Raw genomic sequence first — 16,724 nt, 5'->3', positions numbered from 1 at the left:
GGGAAAGGCAGGCAGAGAATGCCCTGCTAGCACCTTCTCTGTGCCTGGGAAGCAGAAGTGTTCACATTGCTTCGCAAGAATCGCTTTTGTGCAGAAAACACTAACACTTGTTCAGAACGAAAGAAAGCACAGAGCCCCAGATTCTATGTTGTTCTGGAGAGCTTGCAGAGCACTGGGGAAAGGCAGGCAGAGAATTCCCTGCTAGCACCTTCTCTGTGCCTGGGAAGCAGAAGTGTTCACATTGCTTGGCAGAATAGCTTTTGTGCAGAAAACAGTAACACTTGTTCAGAAGGAAAGAAAGCACAGAGCCCCAGATTCTATGTTGTCCTGGAGAGCTTGCAGAGCACTGGGGAAAGGCAGGCAGAGAATTCCTTGCTAGCACCTTCTCTGTGCCTGGGAAGCAGAAGTGTTCACATTGCTTCGCAAGAATCGCTTTTGTGCAGAAAACACTAACACTTGTTCAGAACGAAAGAAAGCACAGAGCCCCAGATTTTATGTTGTCCTGGAGAGCTTGCAGAGCACTAGGGAAAGGGAAACAGAGAATTCCTTGCTAGCACCTTCTCTGTGCCTGGGAAGCAGAAGTGTTCACATTGCTTCGCAGAATCGCTTTTGTGCAGAAAACAGTAACACTTCTTCAGAACGAAAGAAAGCACAGAGCCCCAGATTTTATGTTGTCCTGGAGAGCTTGCAGAGCACTGGGGAAAGGCAGGCAGAGAATTCCCTGATAGCACCTTCTCTGTGCCTGTTCACATTGCTTCGCAGAATCGCTTTTGTGCAGAAAACAGTAACACTTGTTCAGAAGGAAAGAAAGCACAGAGCCCCAGATTTTATGTTGTCCTGGAGAGCTTGCAGAGCACTGGGGAAAGGCAGGCAGAGAATTCCCTGATAGCACCTTCTCTGCGCCTGGGAAGCAGAAGTGTTCACATTGCTTCGCAAGAATTGCTTTTGTGCAGAAAACAGTAACACTTGTTCAGAAGGAAAGAAAGCACAGAGCCCCAGATTTTATGTTGTCCTGGAGAGCTTGCAGAGCACTGGGGAAAGGCAGGCAGAGAATTCCCTGCTAGCACCTTCTCTGTGCCTGTTCACATTGCTTCGCAGAATCGCTTTTGTGCAGAAAACAGTAACACTTGTTCAGAAGGAAAGAAAGCACAGAGCCCCAGATTCTGTGTTGTCCTGGAGAGCTTGCACAGCACTGGGGAAAGGCAGGCAGAGAATTCCCTGATAGCACCTTCTCTGTGCCTGTTCACATTGCTTCGCAGAATCGCTTTTGTGCAGAAAACAGTAACACTTGTTCAGAAGGAAAGAAAGCACAGAGCCCCAGATTTTATGTTGTCCTGGAGAGCTTGCAGAGCACTGGGGAAAGGCAAACAGAGAATTCCTTGCTAGCACCTTCTCTGTGCCTGGGAAGCAGGTGTGTTCACATTGCTTCGCAAGAATCGCTTTTGTGCAGAAAACAGTAACACTTGTTCAGAAGGAAAGAAAGCACAGAGCCCCAGATTTTATGTTGTCCTGGAGAGCTTGCAGAGCACTGGGGAAAGGCAGGCAGAGAATTCCCTGCTAGCACCTTCTCTGTGCCTGTTCACATTGCTTCGCAGAATCGCTTTTGTGCAGAAAACAGTAACACTTGTTCAGAGGGAAAGAAAGCACAGAGCCCCAGATTCTGTGTTGTCCTGGAGAGCTTGCAGAGCACTGGGGAAAGGCAGGCAGAGAATTCCCTGCTAGCACCTTCTCTGTGCCTGGGAAGCAGAAGTGTTCACATTGCTTCGCAAGAATCGCTTTTGTGCAGAAAACACTAACACTTGTTCAGAACGAAAGAAAGCACAGAGCCCCAGATTCTATGTTGTTCTGGAGAGCTTGCAGAGCACTGGGGAAAGGCAGGCAGAGAATTCCCTGCTAGCACCTTCTCTGTGCCTGGGAAGCAGAAGTGTTCACATTGCTTGGCAGAATAGCTTTTGTGCAGAAAACAGTAACACTTGTTCAGAAGGAAAGAAAGCACAGAGCCCCAGATTCTATGTTGTCCTGGAGAGCTTGCAGAGCACTGGGGAAAGGCAGGCAGAGAATTCCTTGCTAGCACCTTCTCTGTGCCTGGGAAGCAGAAGTGTTCACATTGCTTCGCAAGAATCGCTTTTGTGCAGAAAACACTAACACTTGTTCAGAACGAAAGAAAGCACAGAGCCCCAGATTTTATGTTGTCCTGGAGAGCTTGCAGAGCACTAGGGAAAGGGAAACAGAGAATTCCTTGCTAGCACCTTCTCTGTGCCTGGGAAGCAGAAGTGTTCACATTGCTTCGCAGAATCGCTTTTGTGCAGAAAACAGTAACACTTCTTCAGAACGAAAGAAAGCACAGAGCCCCAGATTTTATGTTGTCCTGGAGAGCTTGCAGAGCACTGGGGAAAGGCAGGCAGAGAATTCCCTGCTAGCACCTTCTCTGTGCCTGTTCACATTGCTTCGCAGAATCGCTTTTGTGCAGAAAACAGTAACACTTGTTCAGAACGAAAGAAAGCACAGAGCCCCAGATTCTATGTTGTCCTGGAGAGCTTGCAGAGCACTGGGGAAAGGCAGGCAGAGAATTCCCTGCTAGCACCTTCTCTGTGCCTGGGAAGCAGAAGTGTTCACATTGCTTCGCAGAATCGCTTTTCTGCAGAAAACACTAACACTTGTTCAGAAGGAAAGAAAGCACAGAGCCCCAGATTTTATGTTGTCCTGGAGAGCTTGCAGAGCACTGGGGAAAGGCAGGCAGAGAATTCCCTGATAGCACCTTCTCTGTGCCTGTTCACATTGCTTCGCAGAATCGCTTTTGTGCAGAAAACAGTAACACTTGTTCAGAACGAAAGAAAGCACAGAGCCCCAGATTTTATGTTGTCCTGGAGAGCTTGCAGAGCACTGGGGAAAGGCAGGCAGAGAATTCCCTGATAGCACCTTCTCTGCGCCTGGGAAGCAGAAGTGTTCACATTGCTTCGCAAGAATTGCTTTTGTGCAGAAAACAGTAACACTTGTTCAGAAGGAAAGAAAGCACAGAGCCCCAGATTTTATGTTGTCCTGGAGAGCTTGCAGAGCACTGGGGAAAGGCAGGCAGAGAATTCCCTGCTAGCACCTTCTCTGTGCCTGTTCACATTGCTTCGCAGAATCGCTTTTGTGCAGAAAACAGTAACACTTGTTCAGAAGGAAAGAAAGCACAGAGCCCCAGATTCTGTGTTGTCCTGGAGAGCTTGCAGAGCACTGGGGAAAGGCAGGCAGAGAATTCCCTGCTAGCACCTTCTCTGTGCCTGGGAAGCAGAAGTGTTCACATTGCTTCGCAAGAATCGCTTTTGTGCAGAAAACACTAACACTTGTTCAGAACGAAAGAAAGCACAGAGCCCCAGATTCTATGTTGTTCTGGAGAGCTTGCAGAGCACTGGGGAAAGGCAGGCAGAGAATTCCCTGCTAGCACCTTCTCTGTGCCTGGGAAGCAGAAGTGTTCACATTGCTTCGCAGAATCGCTTTTGTGCAGAAAACAGTAACACTTGTTCAGAACGAAAGAAAGCACAGAGCCCCAGATTCTATGTTGTCCTGGAGAGCTTGCAGAGCACTGGGGAATGGCAGGCAGAGAATTCCTTGCTAGCACCTTCTCTGTGCCTGGGAAGCAGAAGTGTTCACATTGCTTCACAAGAATCGCTTTTGTGCAGAAAACACTAACACTTGTTCAGAAGGAAAGAAAGCACAGAGCCCCAGATTTTATGTTGTCCTGGAGAGCTTGCAGAGCACTGGGGAAAGGCAGGCAGAGAATTCCCTGATAGCACCTTCTCTGTGCCTGTTCACATTGCTTCGCAGAATCGCTTTTGTGCAGAAAACACTAACACTTTTTCAGAAGGAAAGAAAGCACAGAGCCCCAGATTTTATGTTGTCCTGGAGAGCTTGCAGAGCACTGGGGAAAGGCAGGCAGAGAATTCCCTGCTAGCACCTTCTCTGTGCCTGGGAAGCAGAAGTGTTCACATTGCTTCGCAGAATCGCTTTTGTGCAGAAAACAGTAACACTTGTTCAGAAGGAAAGAAAGCACAGAGCCCCAGATTTTATGTTGTCCTGGAGAGCTTGCAGAGCTCTGGAGAAAGGCAGGCAGAGAATTCCCTGCTAGCACCTTCTCTGTGCCTGGGAAGCAGGTGTGTTCACATTGCTTCGCAAGAAGCGCTTTTGTGCAGAAAACAGTAACACTTATTCAGAACGAAAGAAAGCACAGAGCCCCAGATTCTATGTTGTCCTGGAGAGCTTGCAGAGCACTGGGGAAAGGCAGGCAGAGAATTCCCTGATAGCACCTTCTCTGTGCCTGTTCACATTGCTTCGCAGAATCGCTTTTGTGCAGAAAACAGTAACACTTGTTCAGAACGAAAGAAAGCACAGAGCCCCAGATTCTATGTTGTCCTGGAGAGCTTGCAGAGCACTGGGGAAAGGCAGGCAGAGAATTCCCTGCTAGCTCCTTCTCTGTGCCTGGGAAGCAGAAGTGTTCACATTGCTTCGCAAGAATCGCTTTTGTGCAGAAAACAGTAACACTTGTTCAGAAGGAAAGAAAGCACAGAGCCCCAGATTCTATGTTGTCCTGGAGAGCTTGCAGAGCACTGGGGACAGGCAGGCAGAGAATTCCCTGCTAGCACCTTCTCTGTGCCTGTTCACATTGCTTCGCAAGAATCGCTTTTGTGCAGAAAACAGTAACACTTGTTCAGAACGAAAGAAAGCACAGAGCCCCAGATTTGCTGTTGTCCTGGAGAGCTTGCAGAGCACTGGGGAAAGGCAGGCAGAGAATTCCTTGCTAGCACCTTCTCTGTGCCTGGGAAGCAGAAATGTTCACATTGCTTCGCAGAATCGCTTTTGTGCAGAAAACACTAACACTTGTTCAGAAGGAAAGAAAGCACAGAGCCCCAGATTTTATGTTGTCCTGGAGAGCTTGCAGAGCACTGGGGAAAGGCAGGCAGAGAATTCCCTGATAGCACCTTCTCTGTGCCTGTTCACATTGCTTCGCAGAATCGCTTTTGTGCAGAAAACACTAACACTTGTTCAGAAGGAAAGAAAGCACAGAGCCCCAGATTTTATGTTGTCCTGGAGAGCTTGCAGAGCACTGGGGAAAGGCAGGCAGAGAATTCCCTGCTAGCACCTTCTCTGTGCCTGGGAAGCAGAAGTGTTCACATTGCTTCGCAGAATCGCTTTTGTGCAGAAAACAGTAACACTTGTTCAGAACGAAAGAAAGCACAGAGCCCCAGATTCTATGTTGTCCTGGAGAGCTTGCAGAGCTCTGGAGAAAGGCAGGCAGAGAATTCCCTGCTAGCACCTTCTCTGTGCCTGGGAAGCAGTTGTGTTCACATTGCTTCGCAAGAAGCGCTTTTGTGCAGAAAACAGTAACACTTGTTCAGAACGAAAGAAAGCACAGAGCCCCAGATTCTATGTTGTCCTGGAGAGCTTGCAGAGCACTGGGGAAAGGCAGGCAGAGAATTCCCTGATAGCACCTTCTCTGTGCCTGTTCACATTGTTTCGCAGAATCGCTTTTGTGCAGAAAACAGTAACACTTGTTCAGAACGAAAGAAAGCACAGAGCCCCAGATTCTATGTTGTCCTGGAGAGCTTGCAGAGCACTGGGGAAAGGCAGGCAGAGAATTCCCTGCTAGCACCTTCTCTGTGCCTGGGAAGCAGAAGTGTTCACATTGCTTCGCAAGAATCGCTTTTGTGCAGAAAACAGTAACACTTGTTCAGAACGAAAGAAAGCACAGAGCCCCAGATTCTATGTTGTCCTGGAGAGCTTGCAGAGCACTGGGGAAAGGCAGGCAGAGAATTCCTTGCTAGCACCTTCTCTGTGCCTGGGAAGCAGAAGTGTTCACATTGCTTCGCAGAATCGCTTTTGTGCAGAAAACAGTAACACTTGTTCAGAAGGAAAGAAAGCACAGAGCCCCAGATTCTATGTTGTCCTGGAGAGCTTGCAGAGCACTGGGGAAAGGCAGGCAGAGAATTTCTTGCTAGCACCTTCTCTGTGCCTGGGAAGCAGAAGTGTTCACATTGCTTCGCAAGAATCGCTTTTGTGCAGAAAACACTAACACTTGTTCAGAAGGAAAGAAAGCACAGAGCCCCAGATTTTATGTTGTCCTGGAGAGCTTGCAGAGCACTGGGGAAAGGCAGGCAGAGAATTCCTTGCTAGCACCTTCTCTGTGCCTGGGAAGCAGAAGTGTTCACATTGCTTCGCAGAATCGCTTTTGTGCAGAAAACACTAACACTTGTTCAGAAGGAAAGAAAGCACAGAGCCCCAGATTTTATGTTGTCCTGGAGAGCTTGCAGAGCACTGGGGAAAGGCAGGCAGAGAATTCCCTGATAGCACCTTCTCTGTGCCTGTTCACATTGCTTCGCAGAATCGCTTTTGTGCAGAAAACACTAACACTTGTTCAGAAGGAAAGAAAGCACAGAGCCCCAGATTTTATGTTGTCCTGGAGAGCTTGCAGAGCACTGGGGAAAGGCAGGCAGAGAATTCCCTGCTAGCACCTTCTCTGTGCCTGGGAAGCAGAAGTGTTCACATTGCTTCGCAGAATCGCTTTTGTGCAGAAAACAGTAACACTTGTTCAGAACGAAAGAAAGCACAGAGCCCCAGATTCTATGTTGTCCTGGAGAGCTTGCAGAGCTCTGGAGAAAGGCAGGCAGAGAATTCCCTGCTAGCACCTTCTCTGTGCCTGGGAAGCAGGTGTGTTCACATTGCTTCGCAAGAAGCGCTTTTGTGCAGAAAACAGTAACACTTGTTCAGAACGAAAGAAAGCACAGAGCCCCAGATTCTATGTTGTCCTGGAGAGCTTGCAGAGCACTGGGGAAAGGCAGGCAGAGAATTCCCTGATAGCACCTTCTCTGTGCCTGTTCACATTGTTTCGCAGAATCGCTTTTGTGCAGAAAACAGTAACACTTGTTCAGAACGAAAGAAAGCACAGAGCCCCAGATTCTATGTTGTCCTGGAGAGCTTGCAGAGCACTGGGGAAAGGCAGGCAGAGAATTCCCTGCTAGCACCTTCTCTGTGCCTGGGAAGCAGAAGTGTTCACATTGCTTCGCAAGAATCGCTTTTGTGCAGAAAACAGTAACACTTGTTCAGAACGAAAGAAAGCACAGAGCCCCAGATTCTATGTTGTCCTGGAGAGCTTGCAGAGCACTGGGGAAAGGCAGGCAGAGAATTCCCTGCTAGCACCTTCTCTGTGCCTGGGAAGCAGAAGTGTTCACATTGCTTCGCAGAATCGCTTTTGTGCAGAAAACAGTAACACTTGTTCAGAAGGAAAGAAAGCACAGAGCCCCAGATTCTATGTTGTCCTGGAGAGCTTGCAGAGCACTGGGGAAAGGCAGGCAGAGAATTTCTTGCTAGCACCTTCTCTGTGCCTGGGAAGCAGAAGTGTTCACATTGCTTCGCAAGAATCGCTTTTGTGCAGAAAACACTAACACTTGTTCAGAAGGAAAGAAAGCACAGAGCCCCAGATTTTATGTTGTCCTGGAGAGCTTGCAGAGCACTGGGGAAAGGCAGGCAGAGAATTCCTTGCTAGCACCTTCTCTGTGCCTGGGAAGCAGAAGTGTTCACATTGCTTCGCAGAATCGCTTTTGTGCAGAAAACACTAACACTTGTTCAGAAGGAAAGAAAGCACAGAGCCCCAGATTTTATGTTGTCCTGGAGAGCTTGCAGAGCACTGGGGAAAGGCAGGCAGAGAATTCCCTGATAGCACCTTCTCTGTGCCTGTTCACATTGCTTCGCAGAATCGCTTTTGTGCAGAAAACACTAACACTTGTTCAGAAGGAAAGAAAGCACAGAGCCCCAGATTTTATGTTGTCCTGGAGAGCTTGCAGAGCACTGGGGAAAGGCAGGCAGAGAATTCCCTGCTAGCACCTTCTCTGTGCCTGGGAAGCAGAAGTGTTCACATTGCTTCGCAGAATCGCTTTTGTGCAGAAAACAGTAACACTTGTTCAGAACGAAAGAAAGCACAGAGCCCCAGATTCTATGTTGTTCTGGAGAGCTTGCAGAGCTCTGGAGAAAGGCAGGCAGAGAATTCCCTGCTAGCACCTTCTCTGTGCCTGGGAAGCAGGTGTGTTCACATTGCTTCGCAAGAAGCGCTTTTGTGCAGAAAACAGTAACACTTGTTCAGAACGAAAGAAAGCACAGAGCCCCAGATTCTATGTTGTCCTGGAGAGCTTGCAGAGCACTGGGGAAAGGCAGGCAGAGAATTCCCTGATAGCACCTTCTCTGTGCCTGTTCACATTGTTTCGCAGAATCGCTTTTGTGCAGAAAACAGTAACACTTGTTCAGAACGAAAGAAAGCACAGAGCCCCAGATTCTATGTTGTCCTGGAGAGCTTGCAGAGCACTGGGGAAAGGCAGGCAGAGAATTCCCTGCTAGCACCTTCTCTGTGCCTGGGAAGCAGAAGTGTTCACATTGCTTCGCAAGAATCGCTTTTGTGCAGAAAACAGTAACACTTGTTCAGAACGAAAGAAAGCACAGAGCCCCAGATTCTATGTTGTCCTGGAGAGCTTGCAGAGCACTGGGGAAAGGCAGGCAGAGAATTCCTTGCTAGCACCTTCTCTGTGCCTGGGAAGCAGAAGTGTTCACATTGCTTCGCAGAATCGCTTTTGTGCAGAAAACAGTAACACTTGTTCAGAAGGAAAGAAAGCACAGAGCCCCAGATTCTATGTTGTCCTGGAGAGCTTGCAGAGCACTGGGGAAAGGCAGGCAGAGAATTCCCTGCTAGCACCTTCTCTGTGCCTGGGAAGCAGAAGTGTTCACATTGCTTCGCAAGAATCGCTTTTGTGCAGAAAACACTAACACTTGTTCAGAAGGAAAGAAAGCACAGAGCCCCAGATTTTATGTTGTCCTGGAGAGCTTGCAGAGCACTGGGGAAAGGCAGGCAGAGAATTCCCTGCTAGCACCTTCTCTGTGCCTGGGAAGCAGAAGTGTTCACATTGCTTCGCAGAATCGCTTTTGTGCAGAAAACAGTAACACTTGTTCAGAAGGAAAGAAAGCACAGAGCCCCAGATTCTATGTTGTCCTGGAGAGCTTGCAGAGCACTGGGGACAGGCAGGCAGAGAATTCCCTGCTAGCACCTTCTCTGTGCCTGTTCACATTGCTTCGCACAATCGCTTTTGTGCAGAAAACAGTAACACTTGTTCAGAACGAAAGAAAGCACAGAGCCCCAGATTCTATGTTGTCCTGGAGAGCTTGCAGAGCACTGGGGAAAGGCAGGCAGAGAATTCCCTGCTAGCACCTTCTCTGTGCCTGGGAAGCAGAAGTGTTCACATTGCTTCGCAAGAATCGCTTTTGTGCAGAAAACACTAACACTTGTTCAGAAGGAAAGAAAGCACAGAGCCCCAGATTTTATGTTGTCCTGGAGAGCTTGCAGAGCACTGGGGAAAGGCAGGCAGAGAATTCCCTGCTAGCACCTTCTCTGTGCCTGGGAAGCAGAAGTGTTCACATTGCTTCGCAGAATCGCTTTTGTGCAGAAAACAGTAACACTTGTTCAGAAGGAAAGAAAGCACAGAGCCCCAGATTCTATGTTGTCCTGGAGAGCTTGCAGAGCACTGGGGACAGGCAGGCAGAGAATTCCCTGCTAGCACCTTCTCTGTGCCTGTTCACATTGCTTCGCACAATCGCTTTTGTGCAGAAGACAGTAACACTTGTTCAGAACGAAAGAAAGCACAGAGCCCCAGATTCTATGTTGTCCTGGAGAGCTTGCAGAGCACTGGGGAAAGGCAGGCAGAGAATTCCCTGCTAGCACCTTCTCTGTGCCTGGGAAGCAGAAGTGTTCACATTGCTTCGCAAGAATCGCTTTTGTGCAGAAAACAGTAACACTTGTTCAGAACGAAAGAAAGCACAGAGCCCCAGATTCTATGTTGTCCTGGAGAGCTTGCACAGCACTGGGGAAAGGCAGGCAGAGAATTCCCTGATAGCACCTTCTCTGTGCCTGGGAAGCAGAAGTGTTCACATTGCTTCGCAAGAATCGCTTTTGTGCAGAAAACAGTAACACTTGTTCAGAACGAAAGAAAGAACAGAGCCCCAGATTCTATGTTGTCCTGGAGAGCTTGCACAGCACTGGGGAAAGGCAGGCAGAGAATTCCCTGATAGCACCTTCTCTGTGCCTGTTCACATTGCTTCGCAGAATCGCTTTTGTGCAGAAAACAGTAACACTTGTTCAGAATGAAAGAAAGCACAGAGCCCCAGATTTTATGTTGTCCTGGAGAGCTTGCAGAGCACTGGGGAAAGGCAGGCAGAGAATTCCCTGCTAGCACCTTCTCTGTGCCTGTTCACATTGCTTCGCAGAATCGCTTTTGTGCAGAAACCACTAACACTTGTTCAGAAGGAATGAAAGCACAGAGCCCCAGATTCTGTGTTGTCCTGGAGAGCTTGCAGAGCACTGGGGAAAGGCAGGCAGAGAATGCCCTGCTAGCACCTTCTCTGTGCCTGGGAAGCAGAAGTGTTCACATTGCTTCGCAAGAATCGCTTTTGTGCAGAAAACACTAACACTTGTTCAGAACGAAAGAAAGCACAGAGCCCCAGATTCTATGTTGTTCTGGAGAGCTTGCAGAGCACTGGGGAAAGGCAGGCAGAGAATTCCTTGCTAGCACCTTCTCTGTGCCTGGGAAGCAGAAGTGTTCACATTGCTTCGCAGAATCGGTTTTGTGCAGAAAACAGTAACACTTCTTCAGAACGAAAGAAAGAACAGAGCCCCAGATTTTATGTTGTCCTGGAGAGCTTGCAGAGCACTGGGGAAAGGCAGGCAGAGAATTCCCTGCTAGCACCTTCTCTGTGCCTGTTCACATTGCTTCGCAGAATCGCTTTTGTGCAGAAAACAGTAACACTTGTTCAGAATGAAAGAAAGCAAAGAGCCCCAGATATTATGTTGCCCTGGAGAGCTTGCAGAGCACTGGGGAAAGGCAGGCAGAGAATTCCCTGCTAGCACCTTCTCTGTGCCTGGGAAGCAGAAGTGTTCACATTGCTTCGCAAGAATCGCTTTTGTGCAGAAAACACTAACACTTGTTCAGAACGAAAGAAAGCACAGAGCCCCAGATTTTATGTTGTCCTGGAGAGCTTGCAGAGCACTGGGGAAAGGCAGGCAGAGAATTCCCTGCTAGCACCTTCTCTGTGCCTGTTCACATTGCTTCGCAGAATCGCTTTTGTGCAGAAAACAGTAACACTTGTTCAGAAGGAAAGAAAGCACAGAGCCCCAGATTTTATGTTGTCCTGGAGAGCTTGCAGAGCACTGGGGAAAGGCAGGCAGAGAATTCCCTGATAGCACCTTCTCTGTGCCTGTTCACATTGCTTCGCAGAATCGCTTTTGTGCAGAAAACACTAACACTTGTTCAGAAGGAAAGAAAGCACAGAGCCCCAGATTTTATGTTGTCCTGGAGAGCTTGCAGAGCACTGGGGAAAGGCAGGCAGAGAATTCCCTGCTAGCACCTTCTCTGTGCCTGGGAAGCAGAAGTGTTCACATTGCTTCGCAGAATCGCTTTTGTGCAGAAAACAGTAACACTTGTTCAGAAGGAAAGAAAGCACAGAGCCCCAGATTTTATGTTGTCCTGGAGAGCTTGCAGAGCTCTGGAGAAAGGCAGGCAGAGAATTCCCTGCTAGCACCTTCTCTGTGCCTGGGAAACAGGTGTGTTCACATTGCTTCGCAAGAAGCGCTTTTGTGCAGAAAACAGTAACACTTGTTCAGAACGAAAGAAAGCACAGAGCCCCAGATTCTATGTTGTCCTGGAGAGCTTGCAGAGCACTGGGGAAAGGCAGGCAGAGAATTCCCTGATAGCACCTTCTCTGTGCCTGTTCACATTGTTTCGCAGAATCGCTTTTGTGCAGAAAACAGTAACACTTGTTCAGAACGAAAGAAAGCACAGAGCCCCAGATTCTATGTTGTCCTGGAGAGCTTGCAGAGCACTGGGGAAAGGCAGGCAGAGAATTCCCTGCTAGCACCTTCTCTGTGCCTGGGAAGCAGAAGTGTTCACATTGCTTCGCAAGAAGCGCTTTTGTGCAGAAAACAGTAACACTTGTTCAGAACGAAAGAAAGCACAGAGCCCCAGATTCTATGTTGTCCTGGAGAGCTTGCAGAGCACTGGGGAAAGGCAGGCAGAGAATTCCCTGATAGCACCTTCTCTGTGCCTGGGAAGCAGAAGTGTTCACATTGCTTCGCAGAATCGCTTTTGTGCATAAAACAGTAACACTTGTTCAGAAGGAAAGAAAGCACAGAGCCCCAGATTTTATGTTGTCCTGGAGAGCTTGCAGAGCACTGGGGAAAGGCAGGCAGAGAATTCCCTGATAGCACCTTCTCTGTGCCTGTTCACATTGCTTCGCAGAATCGCTTTTGTGCAGAAAACAGTAACACTTGTTCAGAACGAAAGAAAGCACAGAGCCCCAGATTTTATGTTGTCCTGGAGAGCTTGCAGAGCACTGGGGAACGGCAGGCAGAGAATTTCCTGCTAGCACCTTCTCTGTGCCTGGGAAGCAGAAGTGTTCACATTGCTTCGCAAGAATCGCTTTTGTGCAGAAAACAGTAACACTTGTTCAGAAGGAAAGAAAGCACAGAGCCCCAGATTCTATGTTGTCCTGGAGAGCTTGCAGAGCACTGGGGACAGGCAGGCAGAGAATTCCCTGCTAGCACCTTCTCTGTGCCTGTTCACATTGCTTCGCACAATCGCTTTTGTGCAGAAAACAGTAACACTTGTTCAGAACGAAAGAAAGCACAGAGCCCCAGATTCTATGTTGTCCTGGAGAGCTTGCAGAGCACTGGGGAAAGGCAGGCAGAGAATTCCCTGATAGCACCTTCTCTGTGCCTGGGAAGCTGAAGTGTTCACATTGCTTCGCAAGAATCGCTTTTGTGCAGAAAACAGTAACACTTGTTCAGAACGAAAGAAAGCACAGAGCCCCAGATTTTATGTTGTCCTGGAGAGCTTGCAGAGCACTGGGGAAAGGCAAACAGAGAATTCCTTGCTAGCACCTTCTCTGTGCCTGGGAAGCAGAAGTGTTCACATTGCTTCGCAGAATCGCTTTTGTGCAGAAAACAGTAACACTTCTTCAGAACGAAAGAAAGAACAGAGCCCCAGATTTTATGTTGTCCTGGAGAGCTTGCAGAGCACTGGGGAAAGGCAGGCAGAGAATTCCCTGCTAGCACCTTCTCTGTGCCTGTTCACATTGCTTCGCAGAATCGCTTTTGTGCAGAAAACAGTAACACTTGTTCAGAATGAAAGAAAGCAAAGAGCCCCAGATATTATGTTGCCCTGGAGAGCTTGCAGAGCACTGGGGAAAGGCAGGCAGAGAATTCCCTGCTAGCACCTTCTCTGTGCCTGGGAAGCAGAAGTGTTCACATTGCTTCGCAAGAATCGCTTTTGTGCAGAAAACAGTAACACTTGTTCAGAAGGAAAGAAAGCACAGAGCCCCAGATTTTATGTTGTCCTGGAGAGCTTGCAGAGCACTGGGGACAGGCAGGCAGAGAATTCCCTGCTAGCACCTTCTCTGTGCCTGTTCACATTGCTTCGCACAATCGCTTTTGTGCAGAAAACAGTAACACTTGTTCAGAACGAAAGAAAGCACAGAGCCCCAGATTCTATGTTGTCCTGGAGAGCTTGCAGAGCACTGGGGAAAGGCAGGCAGAGAATTCCCTGCTAGCACCTTCTCTGTGCCTGTTCACATTGCTTCGCAGAATCGCTTTTGTGCAGAAACCACTAACACTTGTTCAGAACGAAAGAAAGCACAGAGCCCCAGATTATGTGTTGTCCTGGAGAGCTTGCAGAGCACTGGGGAAAGGCAGGCAGAGAATGCCCTGCTAGCACCTTCTCTGTGCCTGGGAAGCAGAAGTGTTCACATTGCTTCGCAAGAATCGCTTTTGTGCAGAAAACACTAACACTTGTTCAGAACGAAAGAAAGCACAGAGCCCCAGATTCTATGTTGTCCTGGAGAGCTTGCAGAGCACTGGGGAAAGGCAGGCAGAGAATTCCCTGCTAGCACCTTCTCTGTGCCTGGGAAGCAGAAGTGTTCACATTGCTTCGCAAGAATCGCTTTTGTGCAGAAAACAGTAACACTTGTTCAGAAGGAAAGAAAGCACAGAGCCCCAGATTCTATGTTGTCCTGGAGAGCTTGCAGAGCACTGGGGAAAGGCAGGCAGAGAATTCCCTGCTAGCACCTTCTCTGTGCCTGTTCACATTGCTTCGCAGAATCGCTTTTGTGCAGAAAACAGTAACACTTGTTCAGAAGGAAAGAAAGCACAGAGCCCCAGATTTGCTGTGGTCCTGGAGAGCTTGCAGAGCACTGGGGAAAGGCAGGCAGAGAATTCCCTGATAGCACCTTCTCTGTGCCTGTTCACATTGCTTCGCAGAATCGCTTTTGTGCAGAAAACACTAACACTTGTTCAGAAGGAAAGAAAGCACAGAGCCCCAGATTTTATGTTGTCCTGGAGAGCTTGCAGAGCACTGGGGAAAGGCAGGCAGAGAATTCCCTGCTAGCACCTTCTCTGTGCCTGGGAAGCAGAAGTGTTCACATTGCTTCGCAGAATCGCTTTTGTGCAGAAAACAGTAACACTTGTTCAGAAGGAAAGAAAGCACAGAGCCCCAGATTTTATGTTGTCCTGGAGAGCTTGCAGAGCTCTGGAGAAAGGCAGGCAGAGAATTCCCTGCTAGCACCTTCTCTGTGCCTGGGAAGCAGGTGTGTTCACATTGCTTCGCAAGAAGCGCTTTTGTGCAGAAAACAGTAACACTTATTCAGAACGAAAGAAAGCACAGAGCCCCAGATTCTATGTTGTCCTGGAGAGCTTGCAGAGCACTGGGGAAAGGCAGGCAGAGAATTCCCTGATAGCACCTTCTCTGTGCCTGTTCACATTGCTTCGCAGAATCGCTTTTGTGCAGAAAACACTAACACTTGTTCAGAAGGAAAGAAAGCACAGAGCCCCAGATTTTATGTTGTCCTGGAGAGCTTGCAGAGCACTGGGGAAAGGCAGGCAGAGAATTCCCTGATAGCACCTTCTCTGTGCCTGTTCACATTGCTTCGCAGAATCGCTTTTGTGCAGAAAACACTAACACTTTTTCAGAAGGAAAGAAAGCACAGAGCCCCAGATTTTATGTTGTCCTGGAGAGCTTGCAGAGCACTGGGGAAAGGCAGGCAGAGAATTCCCTGCTAGCACCTTCTCTGTGCCTGGGAAGCAGAAGTGTTCACATTGCTTCGCAGAATCGCTTTTGTGCAGAAAACAGTAACACTTCTTCAGAACGAAAGAAAGAACAGAGCCCCAGATTTTATGTTGTCCTGGAGAGCTTGCAGAGCACTGGGGAAAGGCAGGCAGAGAATTCCCTGCTAGCACCTTCTCTGTGCCTGTTCACATTGCTTCGCAGAATCGCTTTTGTGCAGAAAACAGTAACACTTGTTCAGAATGAAAGAAAGCAAAGAGCCCCAGATATTATGTTGCCCTGGAGAGCTTGCAGAGCACTGGGGAAAGGCAGGCAGAGAATTCCCTGCTAGCACCTTCTCTGTGCCTGGGAAGCAGAAGTGTTCACATTGCTTCGCAAGAATCGCTTTTGTGCAGAAAACAGTAACACTTGTTCAGAAGGAAAGAAAGCACAGAGCCCCAGATTCTATGTTGTCCTGGAGAGCTTGCAGAGCACTGGGGAAAGGCAGGCAGAGAATTCCCTGCTAGCACCTTCTCTGTGCCTGTTCACATTGCTTCGCAGAATCGCTTTTGTGCAGAAAACAGTAACACTTGTTCAGAAGGAAAGAAAGCACAGAGCCCCAGATTTGCTGTGGTCCTGGAGAGCTTGCAGAGCACTGGGGAAAGGCAGGCAGAGAATTCCCTGATAGCACCTTCTCTGTGCCTGTTCACATTGCTTCGCAGAATCGCTTTTGTGCAGAAAACACTAACACTTGTTCAGAAGGAAAGAAAGCACAGAGCCCCAGATTTTATGTTGTCCTGGAGAGCTTGCAGAGCACTGGGGAAAGGCAGGCAGAGAATTCCCTGCTAGCACCTTCTCTGTGCCTGGGAAGCAGAAGTGTTCACATTGCTTCGCAGAATCGCTTTTGTGCAGAAAACAGTAACACTTGTTCAGAAGGAAAGAAAGCACAGAGCCCCAGATTTTATGTTGTCCTGGAGAGCTTGCAGAGCTCTGGAGAAAGGCAGGCAGAGAATTCCCTGCTAGCACCTTCTCTGTGCCTGGGAAGCAGGTGTGTTCACATTGCTTCGCAAGAAGCGCTTTTGTGCAGAAAACAGTAACACTTATTCAGAACGAAAGAAAGCACAGAGCCCCAGATTCTATGTTGTCCTGGAGAGCTTGCAGAGCACTGGGGAAAGGCAGGCAGAGAATTCCCTGATAGCACCTTCTCTGTGCCTGTTGACATTGCTTCGCAGAATCGCTTTTGTGCAGAAAACACTAACACTTGTTCAGAAGGAAAGAAAGCACAGAGCCCCAGATTTTATGTTGTCCTGGAGAGCTTGCAGAGCACTGGGGAAAGGCAGGCAGAGAATTCCCTGATAGCACCTTCTCTGTGCCTGTTCACATTGCTTCGCAGAATCGCTTTTGTGCAGAAAACACTAACACTTTTTCAGAAGGAAAGAAAGCACAGAGCCCCAGATTTTATGTTGTCCTGGAGAGCTTGCAGAGCACTGGGGAAAGGCAGGCAGAGAATTCCCTGCTAGCACCTTCTCTGTGCCTGGGAAGCAGAAGTGTTCACATTGCTTCGCAGAATCGCTTTTGTGCAGAAAACAGTAACACTTGTTCAGAAGGAAAGAAAGCACA

The sequence above is a fragment of the Strix aluco genome, chromosome 22 (assembly GCF_031877795.1).
Source record: "Strix aluco isolate bStrAlu1 chromosome 22, bStrAlu1.hap1, whole genome shotgun sequence".
NCBI lineage: Eukaryota > Metazoa > Chordata > Aves > Strigiformes > Strigidae > Strix > Strix aluco.
This window is presented reverse-complemented; position numbering follows the sequence as displayed.